The sequence below is a fragment of the Crocodylus porosus genome, unplaced genomic scaffold, assembly GCF_001723895.1.
Source record: "Crocodylus porosus isolate Cpor-Errol unplaced genomic scaffold, CroPor_comp1, whole genome shotgun sequence".
Classification (NCBI taxonomy): Eukaryota; Metazoa; Chordata; order Crocodylia; family Crocodylidae; genus Crocodylus; species Crocodylus porosus.
This window is the reverse complement of record NW_017728943.1, coordinates 40,720,934-40,731,966: the sequence shown is the minus strand read 5'-3', so window position 1 is coordinate 40,731,966 and position 11,033 is coordinate 40,720,934. Positions and strand designations below refer to the sequence as shown.

Genomic DNA, 11,033 nt, shown 5'->3' with positions numbered 1-11,033 from the left:
AAACAAAATTTAGGATACATTTTGCAGTAATGTCTAGGTGACTCAAATTTATGGACACTTAATCTCTTAATTCCCAAAGATTTTCATTGTTTTGAAACTGTAGGGGAAAAAAATCTAATTTAAATTATGTTTTAATGCCAAGCAATTGGTTAGCTATGTTAGTGATATATATAAAAAATTCTCCCATATTTCACACACCTTTGTTAAGAAATCAGAATCGTTCAACGTATCCTTAATCAATACTTGCATACCTTTTATCAGAATTAGTGAGGACCTGGAGAATTAATATGTGCTGTTCATCATCCAAAGTCATTTGTGAAATGTAAGGGGTATTTTTATATGACAGTTGTCACTTACTGAATGTACAAACTATAGGAGTACTGAAATATTTAGATGAATAACTGATTATTTCCATAATTAAAATTATGTGTTAGGTAGCTTGCTTAATGCAGCAATACTTAGCTAAAGTGCTGAGCAAGGATCCTGGTTTTCTATGTTTAAAAAGTGCAAATTCTCTGATTAAAAACCTTAAACTCTCTGATTCAAACCCCTGAAATCCGAATTTTTCCATGATGATAATAAAATGCCACTATATGTATAGGTATAAATTTAAAACAATGTTTTATTGATATATTTGCAATTTTAAAGCCTACCAGTGCCTCAGTCGTTATAATAAAATAAATTCTAAATACCTGTATATTTTGGTGTTTGATTTCTTTTTTCTTTCTTTTTTAATCAAGGAAAATCAGCTCCTCCTGTCCCCTTTGTTCACCTGGATGTGGGTCCAGGTGCAACTGTCCTCCCCCGCTGCTTTGTAGAGCTTGGCAACCCTGATATGCTAGTGCCCTATCCATGCCATTGCCCCTCACTTCCAACACAGCCCCCCACCCACCCCTGCTGATACCCCTCATTCTCCCCCAACCTACAGCCTCCTAGTCTTACCAGTGCCAGGTACTCCCAACCCAGGCCCCGCGCCTCTTCCAGTGCCTCTCACTTCCAAGTCATAGCCTCCCCAGTCCTGCCAGTGCTCCTCACTACCAGCCTACTAGCCTCTTCCCCCTCCAGCCCTGCCAGAGGGCTGCCCCCGTATTGACCAGGCCAGAGCACGGCAGCTGCGGCAGCTCTGACTTGTGGACAGTGGCGGAGTGAATCTGTCTTCGGCATAGGCTGGAGGAAGGAGAGATGCCTGTGGCACCCCCACTTCCTGCCCTGGGCTGGGGCTCCCATGCTGACCATGGCCCTCCCCCACCCTGGGTAGCATCTCCCTGCCTCCAGTCACCTCCCCATCACTTCCTTCAGCCCCAAGCAGCTCTTTGCAGGCTGGAAGTCTGCCAGCCTACAAGGGGAAACTTGGTTTCCTACCATTATTATCTCCTTTAAAAATCCACCTTTTTTTCCTTTTAAAGGAGAAGATCTGTTTTTCCACAGCAAACAGAAAACCTAGCTCCCTGGTGCTGAGTGCCTTGAGATCATTTCCAGGGTCTCATGAGCTGCCACATAATGTTAACATATATGAATCCCAAGATAAACCCAGAGCTTTCAAGCAGGGATTCATAGTGTTAAAAACATTCTGACCTGCTGTGACCTTTATGAGCTTTTTGCAATGGAAAAATTGCTCTTATTTTTCTGAATTCAAAAAATGAGTGCAAACTAAGAGTGGGTATTTTTTGAGGGGTGCCTTGAGTCTAAAAAGATTGAAAACCCTTGCTTTAACATTGATACTTTTGGAGGGAAGGAGGGGATCATGCTCCCTTGCTTTCCCTTAGTCTATCATTCAGATTTCCTATAAGGAAGTTTATGACATACGTGGTGATTGAGAGGAGGAGGAGAAAAGGATAACTATAGAAGTGTTTGAATGGTTCATACCAAAATAGGGAGAGTAATTATTTAGTAGTATGTAAAAGGTGACAGCTGGAGGCTGTATAATGAAAGTAAGAAATAGATTATTATAAAAATGTATGAAAAGTAATCTGGACAGACCTTTAGTGGTGGATAGCCTACAAGTGAAGTGGTAGAAGCCCAGCACCTGGATATATTAAAAAGTACATTGAAAAAGTAATGTACTTGTAAATGTGATGTAGGTCACAAATCTGGAATGCCAAAACATCAGATTAAGATGACTGAATACATCTTTTCAGTCTCCCAATTCCCTACATTCATGGCGCTCTTGCTTTTAGTCATCTGTCACTGATTACCTGTGCAGGAAAAAAGAAAAAAAATAGCCATGTGCCCCTACAAGATTGAAATGCCAATGTGTGATGTGCTTTCCTGACATTCTAAAACATCTGTTACGTTTCTTAACACTTCCACACTTCTAAACATGTAGCATTCTCAAAACAGACTTGTGAAATTAGAGTCTCTCCTCAGAAAATATTCCAGAGGTAAAGTATTGTCTTTATTTTTTAACCATTTGTCATATGAAATGTTTAATTTTTATAAAACGTACCTAGAGAATGGTATATACATATCTCTTTGAAAGCATGACATTTAAGTAATAATGTTTGAAAACTTCTTTAAATTCTCTTTCAAAATTAACTGAGGGAAGGTTCCTGAAGAACCACTCATCATAATATTCTAGGAGTCAGAAAGGCCCAAATCAGGATCAAGAGCCATATGATACTGAATAATGTAAAAGCGTGAACTATAAGACATGTCCTTCCCCACAAAGTTTATATAATATGTAGCTTTCCTTTTCTCAAGAAAAAGCTATGAAAAGAACAAAAATTATTTTACTGCAAGAAAGTGATTCTGTAAATGTTTCATTCAGAGGCATTCTAAATACAATGGACTGAGGGACCTGAACCTGTTCAGCCTCAGCAAGAGGAGGCTGAAGGGGGACCTGGTGGCTGCCTACAAACTCATCGGGGGAGATCATCAGCAAATAGGAAGAGCCCTATTCTCCCTAGCACCACCTGGGGTGACGAGGAACAATGGTAATAAGCTGATGGAGAATAGACTAGAGATCAGGAAGCAATATTTTACAGTTAGGGTGGCCAGAATTTGGAACAAACTTCCTAGGGAAGTGGTCCTCACCCCTACCTTGGGCAAATTCAAAAAGAGGTTACATTATCACCTGTTTGGGGTCTTGTGAACCCAGCATTCATTCCTGCCTGTGGCAGGGTGTCAGGCTAGATGATCTGCTCAGGTCATTCCTGACCCTAGCTACTATGAAACTATGAAACAATGTGGTATGTTCCTGCATAGCAAAGGTTTAGGAGTAATACTGCTTTCAAAGAAGATGCCCTTGTTCTTGTAGTTATAACTGCACACAAAAATATGCTCAAAGAATGCTGAGGTTGCCAAGGCAAGAACTCAGGAAAAGTCAGTAGTAGTCCTTATATATTTAATTATATTTGACCAGGCACTGTTTTGACCACTCCTTCTGTCAGCATTCTGGTTGACCAATAAGATCTCTGAATAAGCATTCATTTAATATTTTTGTTATATTCACATTATTCAGGGTGTGGCCACATGCCTTATTTATTGACACTCTTCAAAGGTAGCTCTAAATAAATAATTATTTCTTTTCCATGAACTTTCCTATGGCCCTTCTCACTACAGTATCTAAATGCTTTAAAAGCCATAATTTTATCTTCACAATACTCATATGAGATGAAAATGTAGGTATTATTAAACCCATTGTACAGATGAGACACTAAGAAATAGAAAAATTAAATTCAGAAATGTGGATGTCCAATGTAACATTCAAATCCTAATTTTCAAAGTATTTAGCATTGTATCACATAATTATATTCATGATTAGGAACTGTGGCAGAGGCCAGAATCAAATCCAGTTCCCCACGGGAACATTCAAATGCCTTAAATCAAAGATTATTTTTTTCTTCCCGCAGTTCCCTAACCCTGTTATACATCTGATTTCTACAAGAAAGGAAGCAGAGGTTTCATAGCATTGAACAGTACAGAACAGAATCCTGATTCATGCCCAAAGCACAGTACATACTGTGCATTGAATGAGGTAGGGATCAATAGAAAAAAAAAAACAATGTGCTTGTGTAATTAAGGCTGTATTCTAATCCATGCACACAAGAAGGAACAAATCAAGGTTGCAAAGGCAGTCTTAGTTCTTGCATAGTCCAGACTCTCAGGCTGTCTTTGCAACCTTGGTGTTCTTTGTGTGTGTGTGATGATTTCATAGGACTTAACCAGTGCAAACTGAAAAAAAAATCAGAAATTCTTATATATGGCATGATATGAATACCCAAATACATCATCAGCACAGCTGAAGCCATTAGAGCCATAACACAAACCATTCCCACTTGAACTAAGAGAATAACACAGCAATAGTAGGTTGCCTTGCAGACCAGTCACTGAGACCAATGAGATGTATACATTGCCAGTGAGCTTTACTCAGCTAAGATTCAGGAATCTTGAATTCCACCTTAGGTGCTAGAAAGGAACATTCTTTAGTGGTCATAGACTTCATTTCCCATTCTTCCTACTCTGATTATTTTCCTAGTCCTGTCCTCTTTTGCAGCTTTCTGGCTTCTTATCCCAGGCCAAATTTTCACACTCAAACTCCAAATCCAGATCTCAACGTTCTCCACCCCAGCTTCTAGTCCGTTTTCCTTCACTAGGTTCCTTGCGCAGTTAGTCCCAGTATTCCCTACATTCCTATCAGTGCTTTATTTGACTTCTGATTTCCATCAGCTCTTAAATGCAATCTTTACCTCTATTTCCCTTCTTGACTCCCATTTTCAATCTCTTTGCACTGACAGTACCAGTGTTCCTTTCTCCAAACTCTTCTCCCTTATCACCTTATCCCAGTCTTCCTTTCCAGGCTTCCAGTTTTTTCCGTTTCTACAGTCCCCGTCTTTTCAGTTTGGTTCCTCCCCTCTTGCTTTGCAGTCAAGTGGTTTTCTTCACCAGACTGCCAAGCTAGCAGCAAGGGGGGCGCTAACAGGACAAGAAAGGCCTCCCTCTTCTGATACTCCAGTGGAATCAGGAAGCAAGAGCAAATACCAGACAAGGTCTGTTTAGCCAGTACTGGCCTAGGATGAGGCATGTCCAACATAAACAAAGCCTTTCATGAATTTAGCTGACAGTTCCTAACAAGTCTCTGTTGAACACATAGGAACTTGTTTTTCAAAGGCTAATAAATTGGCCAAATGTCAGCAAATTTTTTGGTGATGGCAAATGCCAAATCCCTGACCCAAAAGCAACCCCCTTTGACAAATGTCAAGCCCCTGCAGTGTTTTAATTTCTCAGTGAAACAGTTGTTAAAATGATTTTTTAAACATTATAAGATATGTCTGTAATCATCCTATTGGAAATGCTTTTTTCCCCTGAAAACTCCCCAAAAATACAGCTTGAGGAAAACAGCCAACAAGTGAAATTTTAGCTCTACTGGGTAAAAGTTTAACAAAAGTATAAGCATCTGAAAACAGGTTCTCATAGTGGAAAGCATTGGACAACTTTTTAGGAGGTGGATTGAAATCTGTTTGCAGTATCTAGCAACAGAGGTAAAACAAATTACTACTAGGTGTATATAAACATCTTAATTCAGAGCCCCATCATAGGAATTTCTGGTTTTGCAGTGAAAACATGCTTTCTTCAAAAAACTGAAAGAGCTATTCGAATGTCGTATGTGTATTTTAAACAATTATCTTCATCACTATCCAGCTGCCCATCAAGAATGATGGTGGGGACAGAGGCGGGGGGCAAGGCCAGCGCCACACTGCCATCACCCCATGCTGCTGCCTACTCCTAGGAGTAGTCTAGTACTCCTAGGCTAGTGGTGCTGGCCTTGCCCCCAGCTCCATCCCCTCTGTCTCCTCCATCATGGCAGTGCTCTGTCCCTTCCATCATTTCCCGCCTTGCTCCCCGTTCGGCCCCAGACCCTTCCCCCCCCACTCCTACCCCTCTGCCCCCACCATCATGGCAGCGCTTTGTTGCCACTGCCATTCTTGATGGGCAATTCGCCCCACACGCAGCACTTGCTGGAGCCACACCCCACTGGGAGCTATGCCCCCCAAGTACTTTACAGACAGACACAAAGACACACAGATGAACTAAGCCCTTTACATATACAGAATTATAGGCAGAATTGGAAGAATACTTGCTTAATAATAATGGATTAATTACTATTGTTGTATTTTGTTGGTTTCATGTAAAAATAAAAATAATCACCTTTTTTAGTTCCAATAATAGGATAATCCTTTTTTGTAATCCTCTATAAGAAAACTCCCATAATATTAGAATTCATCATACAAGTTACTGCTTATGTCACCAAGAAACAAATTGTCACTTCATGTTCCCATGAGCCCTGGGGTTTGTAGCTACCTTGATCCTGAGAGCCTGGAAGCTTCACACACCCCTGAGGCTAAAAGATAATGGCTGCCATGATTCCCTAGCTCTGGGAATTCATTGGGAACCCTGGCCCCTCAAATGAAGCGGCTCCCAGCTGTGGGAGCTTGGTTGGTGGCAGTGCAGGGGGAGCCCAGGATCAGGTTCCCCCTGCACTGGCAGTAAGGCATGATGGGATCTAACCCACAACCCCATCACACCTTTACCTGCAAGTGTAGAGGGGACCTGAGGTTCTAACACACAAAAGAAAACCAGATGTAGAGGCTGGGAGCACAATCACACAGTAATTGGAAACATCTTTTCACCTGGACTATGCAGGTACTGAGATAGATTCTGGGGGGGGCACCAGTGGCAGATCACTGACCGGGGAGGAAGGTCCCCCAGCAGCCAATCGCCAACCCCGGAAGTGCCAGCAGCAAAACCAGAAGTGCTACCAGAGTTTTTTCTCAGCGCCCCCATTCCTCGGCTGGTGCCAATCTCAGGGGGGCACGTGCCCCTCGCCCTCCATGCATTGCTTATGGAGAAAGATACTTTATGGGCTGTTGGAACAGCAAACTTACTACTACAAAGGTCACACCAGACAAAAATCATGTTTTGTACCACACAAGTGGCCCACACACAGCATTCACATTTCCCCATTGTGACCCACAGGTGTCCTCAGCTTGAATCTTTTTCCCTGTTGAATGAAATGGCTAAGAATTTTCCCCTGTGTTAGGGTGTCAGAGAAGTCCTCAAATGGCACAAACAGGCCCTGGGAGGCAGGGGCGGATTAATGTATGGGCCCACAGGCCCCTGCCAATCAGGGGTCCAATGGGGCACCAGGGTAGCACAGTCCAGGCGGGCTCCCTGGCTGTGGTCATCCAGGACAGGCAGCATGTGCCTTCTCCCATCTGGCCAAGCCACGGTCAGGGCCAGGGCCAGGGTCTAGGGGCAGGCATGGGGCTCCCTGCAGGCAGTGGCGGCTTCCCTGGGCCATCTGCTGCCAAGAGGCCTCATGGGCGGCTCTGCTTCTGCTCCCTGCTGTCTGCAGGCAATCGTTGGCACCAGCGCTGTTGGGACAGGATGGGACAGCCCTGTCCCACCCAGCCAAGGGCCAGCAGAGGGGCGGTGGGCAACCGGGGGTGGACCTCATGCTCCTTCCAAGCTGGCCCCAGCCCTAGCCTCTCCTGTAGCACTGGGGGATTACAGCCTCAGCTGCACGGCACCCGCTGCATGGAGGGGCCAGGATGGGTCCGGGGCCACCTTCACCTCAGTAACACTCATGCTCTCTGGCTTCCTGTGGATGTGCCAAGGAGGCTGGGCAGGGCTGGCTGCAGCCCCCTGCCCTTGCCCAGTGGGGGCCTCCAATTTTCTATTTGCCAAGAGCTGCAATAAATCTTAATACGCCTCTGCGGAGCGACGTCACGGGGAGGTGGCTGATGGGTGACACCACCCCGGGGCACGGGGTGACGTCACCCCAGGGCACAGGGTGACGTCTCGGGGCGGGTGAGGGGAAGGACTCCAGCCTCTCCACGATCTCCCGCCCCGACATGGCGCCTCCTCAGCGCTCGTTGCTAGGAGCCGGGACGCCGCGGGGCGGGAGCTGTCGCTGCACTGCGACAAGGCGGGAGGGGCGGGGACCGGCGTTGCACACCCTTGCCCCGCCCCTCCCATTTGGCCCCGCCCCTCTCATTTGGCCCCACCGCATTGGCTCTCCTCTACCAGAGGAGGCGGGGCCTGCTGCGAGGCGGCGCGCTGATTGGCTAACGGTCCCTCCGCCCTCCCTCCCTGGCTCGGCGAGCTGCCCCCACCTCCCGGCTGGGTGGTGTGAGGCTGCTGCTTGGTGCCGGCGCGCGCGGCACAGCAGGTGGGGGGAGGGGCCGGCGCGCTGCAGCGGCCACTCCGCACCCGCGCGTCGTCCCCGCCGCCGCCCGCTCGCAGGTAACCGCCGCCGGAGTCCCCGCCGCATCTGGGGCTCGGTTCCCCGGGGGGTGGGGCAGGTGCCACCAGCTGTGCTGGGCGCCCTGAGGTTGGGCATGGCGGGCCCCCCTGCCCTGCCCCGCCCTGCCCTTCCCTGGCCCGGCGAGGTGCTGTAGGGGCCGGGGGTCCATCAGAAGGCAGCGCCCGTGCAAACCCTTCCTTGAGCCCCGCTTCGGGTTTCTCTCTGGGTACATCTAAATGCAAAGCTTTGGGGTGGGGTGGCTGACACGCCCACCTTTTCCCTTGTTTCTTTAGACTGAATTGTCTGAAATAGTCCAGAATACAAAAAATTAAATAAAACTGGGGGGGGGAGGTTTGAATCTGGGATCTTGCCCGTTTGGCTGGGGATGCTTGCATGCCACCATCCTCTTTCTCTGCCTGCTGGTTGTACCTCATGGCTTCTTAGTCTATTATTATTGATGCTATTGTTATTATTATTATTGTAGTTGGCGTTATTACTTTGAATTGTTGCACCCTGCTGGCATTATCTCATGGATAGGCTTTGTTTGCTTTAATTTTCTTTTCAATCGGCCACTCTATGGAGTGGCCAGAGCTGAAGGTGCAGTGTCATGGTTAGAAAGGCACGGTGCTCATTATAGGCCTGGTCCATCTCACACCTCTTGCATTGGATCCTGGTGCTTGCCAAGGGAGTAGCTCTGGATGCGGCTTGTCCTATGGTTTTTGCAGGATTTGTTGAAGGGTGGCGCAGCGGTGCTGGCTGTCCTGTCCAAAGCTGCCGCACAATGGTGACCGCGGTGCCACTCCTAGTATAGGAAGTAAAGAATGAGACTTCTTATGATCCTGCCTACGTATGATATGCAAGCTTCCTCCTTTGTCTCCTGGGAATGATACTGGGCTACATTTATATGGAAACAATGAGGCTTTAGTTCAGAAAGCAGTATTTGATAACTGTACATTTATATTTAAGTAGGTGTATGTATTTATTTGATTGTGTGATGATGTTTTCTATGGGGCCAGGTAGGTCTGTGTCATATGACAGAGAAAGAAGGATGTGGGAGGTTGGTCTAATCTAGGGGTGCTCAGCGTCTGCCCCAGAGGCTTTAAGCAGCCTGCGGAGCCACAGCATCTGGCCTGCAGTGCTTCCCATATGTTGGGAAATTTGGTGGCGGAGGAGCAATGGCAAGTAATACTGCCTCCCCCTCCCCCCAACTGCTGGTTGGGGGCTGGGCTGCTCTCTGATCTGCTCCCTCTGCTCACGGTTAGATTGGGCTTCACCTCACCAGCAGATCTGGCCCACAAATGGACTGAGCACCCTCCATCTGACCTGAGGTGGGGGGGAAAGGTGGGGCTTTATTGATCTAATTCATTCTGCCATCCCCATATTGACATCCACTCTGTCATTGCTTATGCTGTTTAATGTGTGTGTGGATAAGGCTCTAGTCTCTAGGTATTTTGTAATGAAGAAACCTGTATGATATGCATTAGCAGTGAGATTAAGGCTCCAGTAAATACTAAAATAAGAAAGTATGGATTTGACAGACAAAGGCTTCATGCCTCTCTGGAAATGTCACTGCATTTTAGAGTACCAGTCATCTTTGTGCTGCTGAGTTGTTTCACGATCTGTGAAATACTGATTTGTACGTTTGTTATTAGTACAATATTTAAGACCATTGTAGTTTCAGTTCCTTTAAATTACACAATTCCTATAAATGGAAAATAACTACTTGCCCTCTATTTCTGTACTTGAGTATATAGTATAGACATACCATAGAAATAACTTTTGTGGGGATATTATAGTAATAGTGAATATATTTTTATTAAGCTTATGGTATAAAACACATTTTGATTGTTTTCTTCTTATTTATTTTAGAGGATAAATCTATGAATTCACACTCATTTATGCCACTGCCCTTCAACCACCAGTAAAGGACAGAGTAGATATAGCATAAAAGGCAGGCTCTGCCTTTTTCATTGGTTCAGATCTGGTCTTGTCATCCCTTTCATAACTACCATTTGACTGCTGAACATTTATCACACATAAATTAATATTGGTTCCCATCCCTTCCCTAATGAAGAAATGTCACAAAGGTGCCATCACAACTGGCACTTGCTGTCAATTCGGCAGTTTTTTGTTTTGGTTTTTGCTATTGCTTTCATTTAGAGAGAATTATTAAAGCACCACATTGATCCATTTAAGCTCCTGCCTTTCAAAATAAAGCATCCACTGAACCCAAAATATAATCTTCCTTCTAAATGGTTTTCTTCTGATGACTGCTCCAAGTTTAAAATTTATTCTAGTTTGGTTCTGTTTAAGTGCATACTCTCAGTAAGCTCCTTTCCCCACAAACTACTCACCTTCAGTTATGTTGTTCATATTTTAACCAGTAAAAACTTCAGAAAAATGTAACGTTTGATGACATACCTGAAACAAAATCAACGGAGTACATAGTTGTTACTGCGCAGTTGGCGTACATGTAGATGCACCCCCTGTGTACCAGCTGTCATCATGACACACTGTTTGGCTGAGGGTATCTATTATAATTGGTAGGGTAAGTACGTGAAACCCCAAGTCCTGCCTTTTCCTATTGACTACCTATTCAGAAAAATAAATGTCTTGCCAATTCTAAGTATATAAAGGGCTTAGTCTGTCTGTGAGTCTGTCTGTCCGCAACACTCTTTGTCAACTGTGCCTGCTAGGCCAAGAGGGCAGCGATTGGCTGTGCCTGGCGCGGGCCCAGACAGGTGCCGGGCAGAGGGAAACAAACAGCGGGGGTCACAGTGGTGGCGCC

The 11,033-nt window shown here is 45.4% G+C and overlaps 1 protein-coding gene across 5 annotated transcripts in view; it reads left to right on the top strand.

Moving 5' to 3' along the window:
• The first annotated feature begins 8,173 nt into the window (after positions 1 to 8,173).
• KIAA1841 (KIAA1841 ortholog) overlaps positions 8,174 to 11,033 on the top strand; it is a 41,022-nt gene continuing 38,162 nt past the window's right edge. For all 5 annotated transcript variants that reach the window (XM_019549218.1, XM_019549217.1, XM_019549220.1 and 2 more), the window contains exon 1: positions 8,174 to 8,244. The gene's annotated coding sequence lies outside the window, so the exon portion shown is untranslated. The remainder of the gene's footprint in view (positions 8,245 to 11,033) is intronic.